The 9,258-nt window shown below is 35.7% G+C and overlaps 1 pseudogene; it reads left to right on the top strand.

Moving 5' to 3' along the window:
• Positions 1-420: 420 nt before the first annotated feature.
• On the top strand, positions 421-7,830 carry LOC124971202 (ankyrin repeat domain-containing protein 46-like; annotated as a pseudogene).
• The last annotated feature ends 1,428 nt before the right edge of the window (positions 7,831-9,258 follow it).

The following is a 9,258-nucleotide window of genomic DNA, read 5'->3' as shown; positions in this document are numbered from 1 at the left end:
GTGGTGGTGTGTACCTGTAATTCCTGTGACTTCAGAGGACATGGCTACTTCCATCTAGGAATACCAGGGTCTAATATAATATCACTAAGGTCCCTGCTGCCTTGTTACATCTGAGATATCTCTGCTAGGTGTGCTAATAACCACCATATTGTTGCAGAGGCAGGAGAGAGTCTTGCAAGGTGTCAGTAGGTTGGAAGAGGGTATGAGGGCATCTTGATTCCAGCTCACCCAACCAACCTGCTCAGCACCCACTGGGATTCCAGACAACATGGGAGCACTTGCTGGGACCTGACATAAACCTGCTTTACAACTTCTCCCTAGTAGAGCATCCACTGATTTACTGGTCCCACTGGTTTGGCAATCAACAGGGTCTCCCATCTCCTCAATCCCCAGGCTCCCAACCACCTTCTAGCCACTAACATGGCCCAGCACTTGCAGGTATGTGGCTGATCCACAGGTCTCAACACCTGGTCTTGATATGCCCAAGATGAAAATTTTCCTGGACGGGCACCCAGATCCCAGTACTCAGTTCCCAGGACATCTAGGAAGAGAAGTTCCTGATTAGTATGTCAAAAGGGTGGAGGCAAAGAGATACAATTTAGAGACTGAAAAGGAGACCAGGAACTGAGGGGCCCACAAGTGAGGTAAAGGGCTAAGACCAGGGTCCTGCATCACATGAGTGGACCCCAAAGTGAAGTCTTCCAGTGGGACAGACAATTGCTATATCCCACCTCCAGGAGCCTGACCTCCAAGTCTGGTACTCCCAACTGTAGTAACTTTTACCATCCTGAGGGTGGAGTTACCAACAAACTCCAGAGAACCACACTTATCAGATGAGAAAGGGAATAGAGAATATATTTATTTCCAATGGAAATAACTGTTCAATCTTCTTTCAAGGCCCCCTTTCACCCTTAATTTTTTTTTCATTGTCTGCTCTCAAATCCCCAACATTTATGAAATCAAGTAGTTTTCATATGTTGGGACTGGGATTTGAGTAGTGTATTATACTTTGGTTGTATATTCTTTTTTTTTTTTTTCATGTTCCTCTTTTTCTTTTTTTTTGCTCACTCTACTTTCCTTTTATTTATGTTTCCTTGGAGTCTCTTTCTCTTTCCTCCTGCTAACAACCAACTTCTTTTGATTAGTCTTTCACACTTTCTGTGATCAAACGCCTCTAAAATCTCACCTCGTACCTCATTATCATTACATCCTACACCCCTCTCCTGTTCTCTATCCACCATTAGAAAATGTAGACCTTATTTCAAAACTAATATTTATGTTGTAGATGATAATTGAACACATCATCTTTGCTTATTGTAACAAAACTATTAACATTTTAGGAAGGGATATTTTGTTTATTTTTATATTTTGCATTGAGTAATGTTAATATTGATATCTCTCTTAAAGGTCAAGTATAGGAAACCTGCAGGTACACTTGAAATCTCTAGGATGGAAATTATAATAACTCAGATATGTGCTGCATGAGGAAAAGACATATGAACAACATGAGAAAACAAAGGAAGAATACACCCCAAACAAATTAAGATGCTATATTAATAGAATACATTGACTGCATTGTAGAAGAAATGTTAGAAATGGTTTTCAGAATGTACATAATTAGAATGATCTGTGAAATACAGGAGGATATACGAGAGCAAATTTTAGCAAAGAACCATCGGTTTAATAAACAGTTGAAAGATCAAATGCAGGAAACAAAAGATTATTTCAGTACAGAGATGGAGATTCTAAAATAAAAAGAAGCAGAAATCCTTGCAATAAAGGAAACATTAAACCAAATTCAAATCTCAATGGAAAGCATCACAAATGGACTAGATTACTTGGAAGACAGAACCTCAGACAATGAAGACAAAATATTTCATCTTGAAAATAAAGTTCACTACAAAGAGAAGATTGAAAGAAATCATGAACAGAACCAGAACCTGCAAGAATTATGAGATAATATGAAAAGCACAAATTTAAGAATTATTTGGATTGAGAAAGACACAGAATTACAAATCAAATGAATGAAAAATCTGCTCAATGAAATAATGCAGAAAATTTTCCAAACCTGAAGAATGAAATGGAAAATCAATTACAAGAGGCTTACAGGACACCAAATGTATAAAATTACAACAGACCCACACTAAGGAACATTATAATAAAAATATCTAACATACAAAATAAAGACAAAATTTTAAAGTCTGTGAGAGAAAACCATCAGATTTCATATAGGAGGAATCGAATATGAACATCAGCAGATTTCTCAGTCCAGACACTAAAGACTTGGAGGTTGGAACAACATATTTCAAAGTCTAAAATAACATGGAAGCCAACCAAGAATCTTATATCCAGCAAAACTAACATTCATATTTGATGATGAAATAAAATTCTTCCATGATAAACAAAAGTTAAGAGAATTTACAAATTGAAAGCATGGACTACTGAACATTCTAAGAAAAATATTCCATGAGGACAAAATGAAAAACAATAATGAAAGTCAGCAGAGGGAGAAAGTACACTAGAGAAAAAGTCAATCAAAGGGGAAAGCAAGTCAAGTTAAAAACCAAAAAGGAACTCCACTTAAGAGCTTTGCCTCATTCTTTACATTCACATGAATTTTCTCCAATATGAAATCTCTGGCAGTGAGAAGGTGTTGAGTTGAAACTCTTTGCCACAGTCCATACATTTGTATGGTCTGTCATCACTATAAACCTTGTGATGTTTAATAAGGGTTGGACAATCCTTAAATCCTTTGCAAAACTCTTTAAATTCATCATTAAGAATCCTGTGGTGTTGAATAAGATGTGAGCTATGAATAAAAGCTTTTCCACATTATTTGCATTTACATGGCTTCCCTGTAGTATGAAGAGTCTGGTATTGAGTAAGAGTAGAGATGAATTTAAAAGGTTTGCCTCATTCTTTACATTTGTATGGTATCTCATCCCTATGAATCCTCTGGTGTCTATTAAGTCCTGCCCTATACTTAAAGCCTTTTCCACATTCCTTACATTCATAAGGTCTCTCATCCCTATGAATCTTCTGCTGTTCAACAAGAACTCTTCTATACTTAAAGCCTTTGCCACATTCCTTACATTCATATGGTCTCTCATCCCTATGAATCCTCTGATGTTGAATAAGGGCTGTACTAAACTTAAAGCCTTTGCCACATTTCTTACATTCATATGGTCTCTCATCTATATGAATCCTCTGGTGTCAAGTCAAGTGTGAAAATAGAATAAATGTTTTCCCACATTCTGTACATTTTAGGGCCTCACTCCAGTATGAATCTTGTGGTGTTGAATAAGGACAGTACTATACTTAAAGAATTTGCCACATTCCTTACATTCATAAGGTCTCTTATCACTATGAATTCTCTGGTGTCTAAAAAGGTTTGTACTATACTTAAAGCCTTTGCCACATTCCCTACATCCATATGGTCTCTCATCACTGTGAATCCTCTGGTGTTTAGTAAAGTGTGAAAACTGAATAAATCCTTTCCCACATTCTGCAAATTTGTAGTGTTTCTCAGCAGTATGAATCTTCTGGTGTTGAATAAGGAATGAGATATATTTAAAATCTCTTTCACATTCCTTACATTTGTATGGTCTCTCATTACTATGAATCCTGTGGTGTTTAATAAGTGCACTAATACTCGTAAAGCCTTTCCCACACTGCTTACATATATATGATCTCTCAACCCTATGAATCTTCTGGTGTCTAATAAGGCCTCTATTATACTTAAAGCCTTTGCCACACTCCTTACATTCATAAGGTCTCTCATCATTATGAACACTCTGGTGTTCAGTGAAGTTTGAAAATCATGTAAATGCTTTACCACATTCTGTACATTTGTAGGGCTTCTCTCCAGTATAAATCCTCTGGTGTTGAGTAAGGCTTCAGGCATATTTAAAATCTTTTTCACATTCTATACACTTGTATGGTCTCTCATCACTATGAATCCTCTGGTGCTCAGTAAGCTTTGAGATGTAAAATGCTTCTCCACATTCTTTACAAGTATAGGGTTTCTCTCCAGCATGGTTCTTCTTGTTTTTAGTAAGGACTGACCTTTGATTAAAATATTTACCACAATCTTCACATCTATAGGGTTTATCACTACTGTGGAAAAGGGTTGAGAAATCCTTAAATGCTTTAACATATTTCTTCAATCTGTATGGCATTCTTCCCACATGAATGTTCTTGCACTGAGTAATTCTTGTGATTTTATTTAAAATTTTTCCACCTTGTTGATATTTGCAATCTTTTCCTTGAATATGGATGCTTAGAATGATAAATTTTGAGCACTGATAAAATAATTGTTTGTATTTGTTGCCTTTGTAAAGCTTCTTTGTAAAATGATCACAATGATATTTTCTAGAATTTAAAAAAACATTAAATATTTGTGAGTTTCACTGCATCTCTTACAATTTTTCACCAATGCAAATGCACTCATACTTATTTAGGGTAGAGACCTGGAGAAAAGGTCTCGAAAGTTTTATGATAAATGTAAGATTCTCACCAAATAGCCATACCTGATTCTATATTAAGTAATAATGTATAAGTAGAGATCTTCCTACATTCATTAAAATGTTATATTTTGACACAAGGAAGGACTGTTTGTTGAATGTAGAACAACAGATCCTTCATTATGTTAAAAAAACTGATCATACTTAGTAATTTATTTTATATTACTAAATCAATTGTCTACAAAATATATGAGTAAAACTTTAAACAAATTCTACATTTCAAATGTTTATTGTTATGAACTGAAGCATGCAACAGATTTTATTTCATATTTTCAAATTTCATTTCACAAGGTTATATTATCAAAAATTTAGTGCAGATAAATTTTCAAGACACTAAAACCCCTCCTCAAAACTGACTAGCAAAATTGAGGTTTTTCTGAGTCTTCATATGTTCTTGATATCAATTTGTGATAAAAATTTTATTGTGCAGCTATCTCACACCTATTATATTCACCATGAGAATATTCCTGAACATTACTCTCCTCCAAACATTTACATTCTTTCTTTAAGCATACATTTTCAATGTCACAGTTTCCATACCTTCCCTTTATCACTTGGTGGAATGAGCATTGTATTCCCAGCTCTGATGAAAATTTTTGGGTTTGATGAGAATACATAACTGAAAGAAATCAAAGGAATAAATTATTTGATTTGCTACACTCTTGTGAATATACTTTATAAAAAAAACAAAGTTATTGTCAATGTGAGGACATCAGAAAGGGAACAGCAAAGAAAATCCAAGATTATAATTAATCCATAGATTAAAAAAAACAAAAAACCTAATCAATAAATGGGCAAGAAATCTTAAAATGTCCTTCTCAAAAGAAGAAATAGGAAGGATCATCAAATATATAAAAAACTGGCCAATATCTCTAGCAATTAAAGAAATGCAAAATAAAACTATACTGAGATTCCTCCACACTCCAGTCAGAATGGGAATTACCAAGAATACATGTAACAACAAATGTTGGCATGGATGATGGGAAAAGGGGATGTGCATACATTGCAGGACTGAAAATTGGAGCAAGCAGAATGGAGATTCTTCAAAAAGGAGGGATGAGCATTGGAGGCTGAGGCAGGAGTTTCATGAGTTCAAAACCAGTCTCAGCAACATAGTGAGGCCCTTAGCAACTCAGTGAGATCCTTTCCCTAAATAAAACATTAAAAGGAATGGAGATGCGATTCAGTGGTTAAGCACCTCTGGGTTCAATACCTGGTAAAAACAACCAAACTATGAATGAAACCACCATTTGACCCAGTTATGACATTCAACATATCCAATGTATTTAAAATGAGCACAGTGCAGTGACACAGCCACATTAATGTTTAAAACAGCACAATTCACATTAACTAAGGTATGGAACAAAACTGGAAGCACATCAACAAATGAATGAATAAAGAAATCATGGTACAAAGAGGGTAGGAATGGAAAAGACAGTAGAATAAATCTAACATAATTTTTCTATGTACACATATGAAAATCCATATGTGAATTTCACCAGCATGAACACCCACAAGAATTGGTCCTAATTAGAATAACATATATCCCATGCTAGTAAAATTTTATCAAAATGAATTTGAATGGCATATATTACTAAGAACAAATAAAAAATAAAAATAAACTTCATAAACATGCATTGAAAAAATTGATTTGTGAGAACTTCCAAAACAATCTTAGATTTTACAGAACCTCAGATGAGCACAATTGAGAGTCATGTAGTAGAGAAAAAGAAAATGTGTTACTTTGATCAATACAGTCATTCCCCCATATAGTCCATCTCGTAGAGTGCCTGCCTCTCATGCTGGAGGTCTGGGTTTGAGACCCCAGCACTCTGCAATTGTGGAAATTACAAACAAACAAAACCAACACAGTCATTCCCAAACCACATAAGGACATTGTGTAATAAGAAAAAACTCTCAACCCCTTTATTATCCCATGAGCAAAAGGGAAGTGTGAAACAAACAAACAACTATGACTTTTTTGACAACTGTATGCAAACTAGTTTTTTCTCCACAGAAAGCTGGAGATAAAAGGTAAATTTTGGATGACAGTGCCAAAGATGATTCACCATGGGTTTAAAAAATTATTGCTTAATAAGAAATATGTGCATATTCAGTGGGAGAAATGTACACACACATCTAGAGAAGATACAGCAACAAAACTGGTTTGAGGGGCAACAAAAGTCTATCACAGTTGATTTCCGTATGACCGGAATAAAGTCAAACCATAGAAATCAACAAAAAGGACTAAGGTTTTAATGTTCATACATTTTGTTATTTATTACCTAATTACATTAATAACTTTTTATATACTTCATTTTCTATGGCACACAAATGACAAAATATAACTAATTAATACATGCATTATTTTACATAATTAGATTCATCTTTAGTAAACTTTACATACATTCTAGCAGTACTCATTGAACAATATAGTGTGGCTGCGCCTACTCCCTCTGCAACCTGCCGAGAGGTGCTGCTGCTATCACTGCTGCTTGTCTCACAAATTCTTGCTGATATATTAGTGAATGCTTTGTTGAACCTGCTTAAGAACTGAGAGAAACTGCTGAGTGACCACTGGAGGAAAGGTCTCATCTTATAGCTGACCCATATTCCATCCACATTAGAACAAGCTCCTAGGTTTTGGTAAATGATTCTTCTCAAACTAATACATCATTGCTACAAACCTGTATTGATGGAGATATTTTCTATTCTAAGAGGCTTCTGGAAAGTGGCTTTGACTCAAATATCCATGACAGCAAAGGCAGGACAGGCCTTCACCTTCCAGCAGCCCAAGGGAATGCAGCCATCAGCCAGCTGTTGCACAAAATGGCTGCTGATCTGCTGGCCACAGATTATCAAGGAAACAACTCTTCACCTCTGTGGCCATGTGGATTCCATTCAATTCTTGGCTTCCAAGAATTGATACATGCAATCATCAAAGTGCAACTCCTTTAGTTCTGGCAAAGTGCAGGGGAGTGAATAAAGATGTCATCCAATTTCTGGAATCTTTGGAAGAACAGGAGGTAAAAGGATTTCACAGAGGAACCCACTCAAAACTGGAGACCATGCAGATGGCTGAGAGTGAAATTACCATGGAAAGTCATTCTCTGCTTATCCCACCCTACAGCCAGGTGAAGGGGTCCTGTCCAGCTTTCAAACCACTTGGCAGGAATTTGCAGAGGATCTGGGCTTCTGGAGGGTCCTGCTCCTGATCTTTGCCATTGCTTTGCTGTCTCTTGGCATTGCCTACTACATGAGTGGAGTGCTGCCCTTCATGGAAAACCAGCCTGAACTGGTGCATTAAAGGAGCTCAAAGAGGTGAAGTCAATGCCTGTTCCTTGGCTCCCAATATTGATTCCCAGTTTCTCAAAATTTTTCTCAGTGCAAGGTACTGAGGGCTGAACATTTTTCTTTAGGCACTTTCACTTATTGTAATCCTTTAGAAGAATAATGTGTTCATTTGAACTTCATACTGTAGTCAACTATAGTGCATCCTAATGCTACCTCTGACTCAACCTGACTTCTGAAGAAAATCTGCCCATAGCCTTGTATGATAAAAACACAGAAATGACTATAGAATAGAAGCTAAATGAAGAGAGTAGAAGTCCTTAGGATAGAAACCTTACCCTGATCTTGGACCGACTGAAGTATCCAAAAAGAAAAAAGCCTTCCCTTTACAAATATTTTGGGTGGTGGGTTCAGTTTTGTTTATTTTTGCAAGAGCTCCTTTTTTCTTTTGATTTACTTTCTCTGGGGAGAAGACAAAACCTTTGTACTCCTGTATGGCAAATTAATATGGTTAGAATGTATGGTTTATTTCAACAATTTGAAGTCTAATCACAAACCAAATTTTCAAAATGAGCCATATATTCTTCAGAAACAGATTGATTTAATCTTTGCTTTAAGATAATTTTGATTTATTACAAACTGCTTTGCTTTTTAGTATCTGTGAAAAATCAACTTTGGGAGTTCACTTTGCTCATTTTCTATTTTCCTTTTCTGTGTACTTTAGAGCTGTTCTGTTCATCAAATATGCAGTCAGAAAACTGTTTTTCTGCTGAAGACTTAGCAGGGAGAAATAACTCTAATATTTAATGTCACTAGAATTCTGTAGTGCTATTCCAGTGGAAACATCAGGTCTGTAATCTAGCTGTGCATCACAGTTGTATCATAATTATTTAAAAGGAAGTCCTGTTTAGAGGTCTGTCAGTGTTGTCATTGCAGTCCCATCCACATCAGTGACTCTTGAATGGTAGGAAGAGGTGGAGTACTCAGTCAACAGTCCTGAGTCGTACTGTACTGTCATATGCTCTTTATGACTCATAACTTTATGTACATTGAAATATGGCCCCCAAACTATATGGTGGCTTTCAGCAGAGGTTGAAGGCCTCTTTTGTTAATGTTTCTATATGTATAAATCATTTCTTCTGTTAATACAAAAGAATCTGAACGCTTAATAACTGTTCGAGTGAAGTCTGCAAGTTGTAGTGAAAGAATTAATGGTTTTATTTTCTAGAACAACAACATATAAGTTACTGCTGGTTGAATTGTTGCTAGAATTAGAAATCATAGTTAGAATAGAATTGGTACTTGTGATTCTGCTTGCTCCTTGATTTTCATCCTTTGTATTTATCTATCTGGTATTGAAACTTTATTCTTTTGTGTGGATTTATCCTCCACTAAAAAGCAGTTTTAAAATTTCTGATTTACTGTTTTGTTTCATGATCATCTT

This window comes from Sciurus carolinensis, chromosome 19 (assembly GCF_902686445.1).
Source record: "Sciurus carolinensis chromosome 19, mSciCar1.2, whole genome shotgun sequence".
Lineage (NCBI taxonomy): Eukaryota > Metazoa > Chordata > Mammalia > Rodentia > Sciuridae > Sciurus > Sciurus carolinensis.
Note: the sequence above shows the minus strand (reverse complement) of the source record. Positions and strands in the feature narration are given on the sequence as shown.